The sequence below is a fragment of the Heloderma suspectum genome, chromosome 6 (assembly GCF_057233095.1).
Source record: "Heloderma suspectum isolate Gila_16-S chromosome 6, 16-S_ref, whole genome shotgun sequence".
Lineage (NCBI taxonomy): Eukaryota > Metazoa > Chordata > Lepidosauria > Squamata > Helodermatidae > Heloderma > Heloderma suspectum.
Genome location: NC_139463.1, coordinates 63,158,865 through 63,171,237, shown reverse-complemented (window position 1 = coordinate 63,171,237; position 12,373 = coordinate 63,158,865). Strand labels below are relative to the sequence as shown.

General features: G+C 45.0%; 1 protein-coding gene across 3 annotated transcripts in view; it reads left to right on the top strand.

The window, feature by feature from the left end:
* The first annotated feature begins 951 nt into the window (after positions 1–951).
* Positions 952–12,373, top strand: part of MED24 (mediator complex subunit 24) — an 80,391-nt gene continuing 68,969 nt past the window's right edge. For all 3 annotated transcript variants that reach the window (XM_084804559.1, XM_084804556.1, XM_084804555.1), the window contains exon 1: positions 952–1,182. The gene's annotated coding sequence lies outside the window, so the exon portion shown is untranslated. The remainder of the gene's footprint in view (positions 1,183–12,373) is intronic.

Here is a 12,373-nt window from a genome sequence, read left to right as displayed (position 1 = left end):
GGAAGGCCAGAATCTCTTCTCAATCATCCCAGAGTGCAGGACACAAAATAATGAGCTCAAGTGACAGGAAGCCAGATTCCAGCTGAACATCAGGAGAAACTTCCTGACCGTTAGAGCAATACAACAATGGAAACAGTGGCCTAGGGAGGTGGGGGGCTCTCCCACACTGGAGGCCTTTAAGACAAGGCTGGACAGCCATCTGTCTGGGATGCTCTGACTTGGATTCCGGCATTGAGCAGGGGGTTGGACTCGATGGCTTTGTAGGCCCCTTCCAACCCTACTATTCTACGATTCTATGGGAGATTCACCTGGCACCTGCATTGTACTCCTTCCGCGATAGGTGAAGACCATTTTATTCTCCCAGTATTTTAGCATTTCGGCTTCCTAGTCTTGTAGCTTTGGTGTTTTAAATCTGTATTTTAAACCTGCTAGGTTTTATTCTGGTTGTACTGTTATATTGTAGTTTTAAGCTTTCATATTTATATTGATTTATGCTGTGCTTTGTGGCTTTAATTTCTGTGAACTGCCCAGAGAGCTTTGGTTCTTGGGTGGTATAGAAATAAACAAACAAAACAAACAAAAACAAACATCTGCATGACAAAGGTAAATTCAACAGGTGTAGCTTAACCCATCAGATATCTATTCTACACGTCGGCTCCTAGATTTCATCCGGTTAAACTGAAGCAAGCAAGAAAGAAAGAAACTCAGTTCCTAGGAAGCATTAATTAATTAACGACAGGGATTTTATAATCCCAGGCTATTCATTGACCTCTCCAAAGTAAACCCGGCAACAGTGCCATCCCACGCTCGTTCACTCAGAATCAAGCCTCGCTTTGTTCAGTAGCTTCTTAGTCTGCGAGTTTGCCGCCGTAGCCTAAAACGGAAATACAACTCCCAGCAGCCCTTGCAGTGTAGGAACTGGCCCCAGCCAATCCGGGCGAGGTTCTTTGCGAGGTGCGAAGATGGCGGCGCCCAGGAGCTAAGAGGAGCGTGTTTCTTCTGCTGGGGAAAGGGAGTTGGGAGTGTGATGTTCGTCGCGCACCCCCGCCCTCGAGGGATCCAAGGAAGAAACCCCGGAGTCTGGTGTCCCCAGTTTGTTCCGCTTTAGCCGCCAGGCCTCCGCTGCAGATCTGGCCGCAGGATCCAGGAACTCTCCTCCGCCCCTTTTGTTTAAGCCCGGAGGTAAGCTGTCCTCAGCCTTGCGCGGTCTGTCCGCGCATTTTGCTCGGACCCACCTGGTCCCCGCTGTGTTTTAAATTTAAAATTCAGCGGCGCGGCTCTGTGCGTGTCTACTCAGAAGGAGGTACGTGTACTCGCAGGTACGGACGTGGAAGAATGCAACCCGAGAGCGCGTGGTTCGGATTTTCTTCGACGGATCAGGTACCGCTAGTGTGGGCGCAGCGATTCTGAGTGCGTGCTTAAGAGCCGCTTTTCCGGATTCGACCGGGGTCTACCTGTTGTTCAGTCATGTCCGACTCTTCGTGACCCCATGGACCATAGCACGCCAGGCCTTCCTGTCCTGCGCTCTCTCCCGGAGCGTGCTCAAGTTCATATTCATTGCATCGGTGATGCTATCTAGCCATCTCATCAGGGGGTCTCCCTAGTCCAACATTTTTTGCTGGAATCCGAGCAAGCACTAGGTGGGCCCAGTGGATTCAACTCTAGTAAGACCCTGTAGACTAAAACACAGGTCGAGGGAAAACAGATCATAAACCTCCAGCGGTGAACCACTACCAATTTCACTGGTGGACCATCACCAGTGAAATTGGTAGTGGTTCACCTCTGGAGGTTTATGATCTGTTTTCTCTCGACCTGTGTTTTAGTCTACAGGGCCTTACTAGAGTTGAATTTTTTAAAAGAGAAGTGTTCGGAGCCTAGCTTGACTGGAAACTGTGGCCTCTGACCCGGGATCCCAGTTCCCTAATCTCAGATACGTGAGGGGTAGCTTCTACGGTTATTCAGAAGTGAGAGGAAGGTATCGCTTTTCTTGGGCATCAGTTAATTGGGGGTTAATCCTGGCATGCTGGTTTGGGCCACTTCACACATTGCTTTGTGTGCGTGCGTGCGTGTAATGCAGTCTACGGTTACAGCGCTGTACACACTGTAAGCCCCATTAAGCCCAGTAAGTACCTCCAAGTAAGTAGGATGTACAAGATTGGTTTTGCAAAATGTTTTAAGTGTACATATGAAAATGTAACCCCTTCATGGATCACTGCCTTGTTGTGTCGAAGGGGCTTGCGTAACTCAGTGAAGCAATAAGCTATGCTGTGCAGGGCCACCCAAGACGGACAGGTCATGGAGCAGAGTTCTGACAAAATGTGGTCCACTGGAGAAGGAAATGGCAACCCACTCCAGTATTCTTGCCAAGAAAACCCCATGGAACGTATCACAAGGCTAAAAGATATGACGCCGGAAGAGTAGCCCCTCAGGTCGGAAGGTGTCCAATATACTACTGGGGAAGAGCAGAGGGTATTTCCAAGTAGCACCAGAAAGAGTGAAGTGGCTGGGCCAAAGCCGAAAGGACACTCAGCTGCAGATGTGTCTGGTGGTGAAAAGAAAGTCCGATGCTGTAAAGAACAATATTGTTTAGGAACCTGGAATGTCAGATCAATGAATCAAGATAAGCTGGAGGTGGTCAAACGTGAGATGGCAAGACTGAACATTGACATCTTGGGAATCAGCGAACTAAAATGGACAGGCATGGGCGAATTTAATTCAGGTGACCATCATATCTACTACTGTGGGCAAGAATCCCTTAGACGAAATGGAGTAGCACTCATAGTCAACAAAAGGGTGGGCAAAGCAGTACTGGGGTACAATCTCAAAAACGATAGAATGATCTCAGTACGAATCCAAGGCAAACCATTCAACTAACTTACTTTATTTATTTATTTATTTATTTATTGCATTTATATCCCGCCTTTTCTCTCTTGCAAGGAACCCAAGGCGGCTTACATGGTCCTCCTCTCCCTTTTATCCTCACAACAACAACCCTGTGAGGTAGGTTGGGCTGAGAGTCTGTGACTGGCCCAAAGTCACCCAATGAGCTTCCATGGCCGAGTGGGGACTAGAACCCGGATCTCCTGGCTCACAGTCCAACACTCTCACCACTACACCACATTCAAGTCTATGCCCCAACCACTGAGGTCGAAGAAGCTGAGGTTGATCGGTTCTGTGAAGACCTACAACACCTTCTAGAACTAACACCAAAAAAAGATGTCCTCTTCATCATAGGGGATTGGAATGCTAAAGTAGGAAGTCAAGAAATCACCAGGATAACAGGCAAGCATGGCCTTGGTGTACAAAATGAAGCAGGACAAAGGCTAATAGAGTTTTGCCAAGAGAACACGCTGATCATAGCAAACACTCCTTTCCAACAGCACAAGAGGCGACTCTACACATGGACATCACCAGATGGTCAGTATCGAAATCAGATTGATTATGTCCTTTGCAGCCAAAGATGGAGAAGCTCTATACAGTCAGTAAAAACAAGACCTGGAAGTGACTGTGGCTCAGATCATGAGCTGCTTCTTGCAAAATTTCAGCTTAAATTGAAGAACGTAGGGAAAACCACTAAACTATTCAGGTTTGACCTCAATCATATCCCTCATGAATATACAGGGGAGGTGAGGAATAGATTTCAGGGATCAGACCTGATAGACAGAGTGCCTGAGGAACTATGGACAGAGGTCTGTAACATTGTTCAGGAAGCAGCAACTCAATCCATCCCAAAGAAAAAGAAATGCAAGAAAGCAAAGTGACTGTCTGATGGGTTTTACAAGTAGCTGAGGAAAGAAGGGAAGCGAAAAGCAAAGGAGAAAGGGGAAGATATATCCAACTGAATGCAGAGTTCCAGAGAATAGCAAGGAGAGACAAGAAAGCCTTCTTAAATGAACAAAGCAAAGAAATCGAGGAAAACAACAGAATGGGAAAGACTAGAGATCTCTTCAAGAAAATTGGAGATCTCAAGGGAACGTTTTGTGCAAAGACGGGCATGATAAAGGACAAAGAAGGCAGGGACTTAACAGAAGCAGATGAGATTAAGAGGTGGAAAGAATGCACAGAAGAATTATACAGGAAAGATCTAAATGTCCCTGATAGCCATGATAGTGCGGTCACTGAACTTGAGCCGGACATCCTCGAGAGTGAAGTCAAGTGGGCCTTAGGAAGCATTAGTAACAACAAAGCTAGCGGAGATGACAGTATTCCAGCTGAGCTATTTAAAATCCTAAAAGATGATGCTGTTAAAGTGCTGCACTCAATATGCCAACAAATTTGAAACACTCATCAGTGGCCACAAGACTGGAAAAGGTCAGTTTACATTCCAATTCCAAAGAAGGGCAACGCCAAAGAGTGTTCACACTACCGTACAATTGCGCTCATTTCACATGCCAGCAAGGTTATGCTCAAAATCCTACAAGCTAGGTTTCAGCAGTATGCGAACCGAGAACTACCAGAAGTATAAGCTGGGTTCCGAAGAGGCAGAGGAACTAGAGATCAAATCGCCAACATTCGCTGGATCATGGAGAAAGCAAGAGAATTCCAGAAAAGCGTCTATTTCTGCTTCATTGACTACGCTAAAGCCTTTGATTGTGTGGATCACAACAAACTGTGGCAAATTCTTAAAGAGATGGGAGTACCAGACCATCTTATCTGTCTCCTGAGAAACCTATCATAGAATCATACAATTATAGAATCATAGAATAGGAGGGTTGGAAGGGGCCTACAAGGCCATTGAGTCCAACCCCCTGCTCAATGCAGGAATCCAAGTCAGAGCATCCCTGACAAATGGCTGTCCAGCCTCGTCTTGAAGGCCTCCAGTGTGGGAGAGCCCACCACCTCCCCAGGTAATTGGTTCCATTGTCGTATTGCTCTAACAGTCAGGAAGTTTTTCCTGATGTTCAGCCGGAATCTGGCTTCCTGTAACTTGAGCCCATTATTCCGTGTCCTGCACTCTGGGATGATCAAGAAGAGATCCTGGCCTTCTTCTCTGTGACAACCTTTCAAGTACTTGAAGAGTGCTATCATATCTCCCCTCAGTCTTCTCTTCTCAAGGCTAAACATGCCCAGTTCTTTCAGTCTCTCTTCATAGGGCTTTGTTTCCAGTCCCCTGATCATCTTTGTTGCCCTCCTCTGAACCCTCTCCAGCTTGTCTGCTTCCTTCTTAAAGTGTGGTGTCCAGAACTGGACACAGTACTCCAGATGAGGCCCAACCAATGCTGAGTAGAGGGGAACTAGTACTTCCCGGGATTTGGAAGCTATGCTATTAATGCAGCCCAAAAGAGCATTTGCCTTTTTTGCAGCCATATCACATTGTTGGCTCATCTTCAGCTTGTGATCGACAACAATTCCAAGATCCTTCTTGCTTGTAGTGTTGTTAAGCCACATATCCCCCATCTTGTAACTGTGCATTTGGTTTCTTTTTCCTAGGTGCAGAACTTGGCATTTATCCCTATTAGATGTCATTCTGTTGTTTTCTGCCCAGCGCTCCAGTCTATCCAGATCACTTTGAATTTTGTTTCTGTCTTCCAAAGTATTAGCTATCCTGCCCAATTTTGTGTCATCTGCAAATTTGATCAGCATTCCCTGCACCTCGTCCTCCAAGTCATTAATAAAAATGTTGACGAGCACTGGACCCAGGACTGAGCCCTGAGGTGCCCCACTCGTTACCTCTCCCCAGTTTGAGAAGGTCCCATTGATAAGCACTCTTTGAGTCCGATTCTGTAGCCAACTGTGGATCCACTGGATCGTTGTTTCATCTAGCCCTCTTTGAGCTAGTTTGCTCATCAGGATATCATGGGGCACTTTGTCGAAAGCTTTGCTGAAGTCGAGGTATATGATGTCTACAGCATTCCCACGGTCTACAAGGGAGGTTACTTGATCAAAAAATGAGATCAGATTTGTCTGGCAGGACTTGTTTTTGACAAATCCATGTTGGCTTCGAGTAATCACGGCATTGTTGTCAAGGTGCTTCCAGATGGATTTCTTTATCATCTGCTCCAGAATTTTCCCAGGGATTGATGTCAGACTGACTGGTCTGTAGTTCCCTGGTTCCTCCTTTTTACCCTTTTTGAAGATAGGGACAACATTTGCCCTCCTCCAGTCATCTGGCACTTCCCCCGTCCTCCATGATTTCTCAAAGAGAATAGACAGCAGTTCTGAGAGTTGTTCTGCCAGTTCCTTTATTACTCTAGGATGCAGTTCATCTGGCCCTGGAGATTTGAACTCATTCCAAGTAATTAAGTGTTCCTTGACCATATGCATATTGATCTCAAGCTGCAATCGTGCCCCTTCAGCCTGTACTTCGCCTTTGCCCGGGGGGTCATAGACCCTCTTTTGGGAGAAGACTGAGCCAAAGTAGGAATTGAGCACCTCTGCCTTTTCTTTGTCATCTGTTATCGTTTTGCCATCCTTATTTAATAGCTGAACCACCATTTCTTTCCTCTGCTTTTTACTATGCACGTAGCTGAAGAAAGCCTTTTTGTTGTTTTTAGCATCCCTTGCTAACCTCAGCTCATTCTCAGCTTCCTGACATCATCCCTGCAATTCTGTGCTACCTGCCTGTACTCTTCCTTTGTTACTTGGCCTTCTTTCCACTTCCTATATGTGTCCTTTTTTGTTTTCAGGTCATCCCTAAGCTTTTTGTGAAGCCACACTGGCTTCTTCTGTTGTCTTCCACCTTTTCTTCATGTTGGAATTGTTTGTGATTGTGCCTTGAGAATTTCCTTTTTTAAAAGCTCCCACCCATCTTGGACTCCTTTTCTCGTTAGCGTTGCTTGCCATGGGACCTTACTGATCATTGTTCTGAGTTTATGAAAATCAGCTTTCCTAAAATCCAGGGTACGCGTTTGACTACACTCAGCTTTTGCTTCCCTTAGAACCAAGAACTCAAGTACAACATGGTCGCTTTCCCCCAGAGTTCCTGTAACTGCTACTTTCTCCACTAAGTCATCTCTGTTGGTTAGGATCAAGTCAAGGATAGCCAATCCTCTACTTTCTGTAGGAGGAAGTTATCCGCCACACAAGTCAGGAATTTCCTGGAGGGGCCATGTTTTGCAGAATTTATCTCCCAATAAATATCGGGGAAATTGAAGTCCCCCATTACGAGGGTCAAGAAGCAACAGTAAGAACCAGACATGGAACAACCTATTGGTTCAAAATTGGGAAAGGAGTACGACAAGGCTGTATACTGTCGCCCTCCTTATTTAACTTATATGCTGAGTACATCATGAGAAATGCCAGGTTGGATGAATCACAGGTTGCGATTAAGATTGCCGGGAGAATTATCAACAACCTCAGATACGCAGACGATACCACCCTAATGGCAGAAAGCGAAGAGGATCTCAAGAGCCTCTTGTTGAGGGTGAAAGTGGAGAGTGCAAAAGCTGGTTTGCAACTCAACATTAAAAAACTAAGATCACGGCATCTGGCCCCATCACTTCCTGGCATATAGAATGGGAAGAAATGGAAGCAGTGACAGATTTTATTTTCTTGGGCTCCAGGATCCCCACAGACGGTGACTGTAGCCATGAAATTAAAAGACGCTTGCTCCTTGGGGGGAAAGCTATGGCAAACCTAGACAGCATAGTAAGAAGCAGAGACATCACCTTGCCGACAAAGGTTCGTATAATCAAAGCTATGGTTTTCCCAGTAGCAACGTATGGCTGTGAGAGCTGGACTGTAAGGAAGGCTGAGCGCTGAAGAATCGATGCCTTCGAACTATGGTGCTGGAGAAGACTCTTACGAGTCCCCTGGACTGCAAGGAGGTCAAATCAGTCCATCCTAAAGGAAATCAACCCTGAGTGCTCATTGGAAGGACAGCTACTGAAGCTGAAGCTCAAATATTTTGGCCACCTAATGCGAAGAGAAAACTCCCTGGAAAAGACCCTGATGCTGGGAAAGATTGAAGGCAAAAGGAGAAGGGGATGGCAGAGGATGAGATGGCTAGATAGCATCACTGATGCAATGGATATGAACTTGAGCACGCTCCGGGAGAGAGCGCAGGACAGGAAGGCCTGGCGTGCTGTGGTTCATGGGGTCACGAAGAGTCAGACACAACTTAACGACTGAACAACAACAACAATGAAAATGCAAAGTATGATCAAATGGGGCCTCGCATGTTTTTTCAAACACACACATGCATGGTGTTTGTGGTGCATTACAGAGGACAAGAGGACAGTACACAATCTAAAACGGGCACTCATTCAGGAGCTAGGATTAGCAGTGGCTCGTGAGTATACCTGCAGCAAACACTGGTTTGACACTGAACAATGTATGAAAAGGCCCTTACTTTCCAAAACTTCGCATTTACTCCTGTACTTTGCAGGAGTAAAGCTGGCACACTTTCTTCCTGCTCTGTGTCTGTAAATCTCTGTTTAAGTGTGCCAACTTTCCTGATCTTGTTATATACCTGCCAGTGCTACTGCTTTCCTAGTAAATTGTGGGGTTAGTTAACAATAGGCACAAGAAGACACTTGCTGGATCAGAGTAAAAGCCTGTATAGTCCAGCTTCCTGCTTCCCACAGTGGTCAACCAGATGCCCCTGACCCAGCTGGTAATATGTGAAATACTGCTTGATCATGGAGGTTCTGTATAGCCCTCATTTATAGACCTCTCCTCCATAAATTTGTCTAATCCCTTTTTAAAGCCAGCTAAACTGGTGGCCACCCGCACATTTTATGGCAGCAAGAATAAGGCAGCAATCCTAAACACACTTACCTGGGAATAAACTCCATGTAACTCAGTGGGACTTACTTCTGAGTAGACATGTCTAAGGATTGTGCTGTAAATTATTCATTGTGTGGTAAGGGTGATCTTTTGTCTGTCCTGAATCTGCTGCAAACCAATTTCATCATATGACTCTGTGTTCTAATGTTACGGGAGAGGATGGGAGAAAAACTCTTTCCACTTTCTTCACACCATTAATAATTCTGTAAACCCAAACAAGTCCTTACTACATTGCCTTTTCCCCCCGAACTATAAGATCCCAAATATTTTAGTTGTAGCAAAGATTCTCCAACCGCTTGATAATCTTGGTTGCCCTTTTCTACACCTTTTTCAGCTCTAATATGGGGTGACCAAAAATGTACATAATACTCCAAATGTGACCATGCAATGAACTCATATAAAGGGATTACAATAGTTTTATTTTCATTTACTCTTCTAATAATCTGTATCATGGAATTTGCCATGCACAACAAGTTGATATTTTCATTGAGCTATCATCCATGACCTCTAGATCTCTCTTGTTTCATTACTACCATTTGAAACCCCACCAATATATATGTAATATTAGGATTTTTTGCCCCATCACTGCACACTTATTTAATTTGAACCTCATTTTCCATTTTGCTATCCATTCACCCAGGTTGGAGAGATTGTTTTGGAGCTCTATGTAGTCTGCTTGGGTTTTCTGTATCCTGAATAATTTGGTATTACCTGCAGACTTGGCCACCTCTCTCCTCACTCCTGTCTTCAGATCATTTATCAATGTTAACAGAAGTGATTCTAATACAGATTCTTGGGAGACCCCACTTCTTCCCTTTGTAGTGAGAACTGTCCATTTACTCCTGCTATTTGCTTCTTGCTGTTTAATTACTTACTCATCCATAAGAGTATTGAGTACTTACATCATGATTACGAAGTTTATTCAGGAGTCTTTGATGAGGTAAGCAAAAGATCATAGAATAGTAGGGTTGGAAGGGGCCTATAAGACTATCGACTCCAATCGAGATGGCCACCTTCCCTTCCTGTGGGCCCGGAGGAGGACATCAGAAGCTTTTTCTTTTGATTTCCCTTAAATTTGGCTTCTCGTTGACCCAATTGGCACGATTGCAGTGTGGTTAACAAGCCACAGTGGCACGTGACTGGCACATGTGGCAGAGGAAATAAGCCAATGTGGTTTATTTCCTTTGCTATGATTGTGTGAACCGCCCCATTGTGTCTGAACCAAGGGATCATGGTTTATCACCAACTATGATTAGTTTCAAAACAAGCCACCTTCAAACACTGGGTTACAAAGCTGACTTGTTGAAACTATGCTAAACCACGATACCCAGTTTGGATGCAACAACAAACCAAGTTTAAAGGAAACAGAAAATAAAAGCTTCTGAAGTCATCCTCCGGACGAGGCAGGAGGAGGAGAGGCAGGGAGCTCACAAACCCAGAAGGAGGCCAGGCTCATTTACATCATGCTAAACCATGGTGTAGATGTGATGTGCAACATGACTAATTAATTTCATTTCACTCAGTTTTGGCTTTGGATCAGGCAAATTTGACTAGTAAACTAGATAGAATTGGTGGGGTTTACCAAATGTCTTCTGCTTTCTGTAGCTAAGCCATGCTGTTTACTAGAAAAAGCATTATAGTTGACAGGTGGACTAAACTGAATTTTCTTCCTAGACTGGGTGTATAAACCCGGAATTCACGTTCCTCTTTCTCTACCACCCACGCTAACCTACAAGAACATATGCTCCATCGTGCAAAGAAAGAAGAATGCAGGATTTACTAATCACACAAGATGCCATTTCAGATTTGCTGTGTGTGTGTGTATTTCAAAGCAAGATTCAAATACTTGGTTTTGATTATTTTCAAAATTAAATTGCAGAATAGCCATATGTTTTCACACATTTTTTTAAATTAAAAGAATGTATGCCTTTAGCATGCATACCATTTATTTGTGACAATAGACATCCAGGTTGCAATTCTAAACACACTTACTAGAGAGTAAGCCCCATTGAATACAGTGGAACTTATGCATAGGATTGCGTTGTGTAAAACCAGAGAACTGGACAGAAATATACAGTCAGGGCCAGAAATATTGGAACAAGGATAACTGTTTTGGCAGTTGGCCTCTGTACACCACCACATTGAAGTTGAAAGGAAACACTCCCAGATGTGACCGAAGTCAGGATTTTCAGCTGTAATTCAAGGGGCGTGACAAAAGTGGGGCACTAACCATTCAGGAAGTACAGCCAGTGGCATACACCCCCCCCTCCGTCATTGGGGGCTCATAAGTAATGGAACAAACCAACATCATTTCAAACTTAAGGATCGCCTTTAATACCTGGATGAAAATCCTTTGCAGTCAGTGACTGCCTGAAGTCTGGAACCCATGAACATGACCAAGTGCTGAGTTTCCTCCCTCAAGATGCTTCGCCAGGCCTTTACTGCAGCTGCCTTCAGCTGCTGCTTGTTTGTGGGTCTTTCTGCCTTCAGTCTTGTCTTCAGTAAGTGAAAAGCATGCTCTGTTGGGTTGAGATCAGGTGACTGACTTGGCCATTGCAGAACATCCCACCTCTTTGCTTTGAGGAACTCTTGGGTAGCTTTTGCTGTATGTTTTGGGTCATTATTTGTCTGCAACATGAAGCAGCGTCCTATCAGTTTGGCAGAGTTCGGCTGAATCTGAGCAGAAAGTATAGCCCTATACACTTCAGAATTCATCCTGCTGCTTTTATCAGCGGTCAGGTCATCAATAAACACCAGTGACCCGGTTCCATTGGCAGTCATACATGCCCATGCCATAACAGTGCCTCCATCATGTTTGACAGATGATGTGGTATGCTTTGGATCATGAGCTGTTCCTTTCCTTCTCCATACTTTTCTCTTCCCATCATTCTGGTACAAGTTAATCTTGGTTTCATAAGTCCAAAGAATCTTATTCCAGAACTGGGCAGGCTTTTTCAGGTGTTTGCTGGCAAAGGCTAATCTGGCCTTCTGGTTCTTGAGCGTTACCAGTGGTTTGCACCTTGTTGTGAAGCCTCTGTATTTACACTTATAAAGCCGTCTCTTGACTGTAGATGTTGACAATGACATGCCTACCTCCGCAGGAGCGTTCGCGACCTGGCTAGATGTTGTGAAAGGGTTCCTCTTCACCATGAGCAGAATTCTGCGGTCATCCACTTTAGTTGTCTTCCGTGGTCTTCCAGGCCTTTTGCTGTTGCTAAGCTTGCCAGTTAATTCCTTCTTTTTCAGGATGTTCCAAACTGTTGTGTTGGCCACTCCCAATGTTTTTGCTGTCTCTCTGATGGGTCTATTTTGTTTCCTCAGCCTAATGATGGCCTCCTTCACTCTCATGGACAGCTCTTTGGACCTCATGTTGGGAGTTCCAGTGAGCAGCTACCAAATGCAAATGTAACACTCAGAACCACCTCCAGGCCTTTTATCTGCTTGATTGGTCATGGGGCACCCAGGAAACAGGCCACACCTGGCCATGCAGCTGCTTGTCAGCCATTCGTTCCATTACTTATGAGCCACCAACTATGGGTGTGTGTGCATGCCACTGGCTGTCCTTCCTGAATGGTTAGTGCCCCACTTTTGTCAAGCCCCTTGAATTACAGCTGAAAGTCCTGACTTCGCTCCCATCTGGGTGTGT